Source organism: Lycium ferocissimum, chromosome 3 (genome assembly GCF_029784015.1).
Source record: "Lycium ferocissimum isolate CSIRO_LF1 chromosome 3, AGI_CSIRO_Lferr_CH_V1, whole genome shotgun sequence".
NCBI classification, from domain to species: domain Eukaryota; kingdom Viridiplantae; phylum Streptophyta; class Magnoliopsida; order Solanales; family Solanaceae; genus Lycium; species Lycium ferocissimum.
Window position 1 is genome coordinate 56,265,326 of NC_081344.1, and position 626 is coordinate 56,265,951.

Below are 626 nucleotides of genomic sequence, written 5' to 3' on the forward strand. Positions count from 1 at the left end.
TTGACTTTGAAGACACATTCAGTTAGTAGTTAAGGAGACTACAATTCAAATAATCTTAACTCTAGCCAGAGTACACAAATGGCGTCTTTGTAAAGTTGACGTCAAAAATGCATTTCTCCATGGAGGACTTAGAGAAATGATCTATATGCAGCAACCACTAGGATTTGTAGATTCCATAGCTCCAGACCATGTATGTCTGCTTTAACGGGCAAATTATGGTTTCCGACAAGCACCAAAGGCATGGTTTAAGAGAGGTTTAGTGAAGTCCTTCTTCATCTAGGCTTCATCGGAAGTCATGCAGACTTCTCCCTATTTGTTCTCCATCACAGAGATGATATTGTCATCCTACTCTTGTATGTTGATGATAACGTGCTCACCAGAAGTAATTGTTACCTTTTTCAGTCACTTGTCTCACGTCTCACAATTAAGTGCACGATTTGCCTTAAAGGATATGGGTGCTCTTTACTTCTTTCTGGGTATTGATGTTGTCCCATATGTTAGTGGTCTTTATCTAAGTCAAGTTAAGTATGCACAAGATATTTTACAAAGAACCATGATGCTCTGTGGGGAACTTCATACTCCATTATCTAAGAAATGTGACTTGCACAGCACCACAGGCTCTCCTG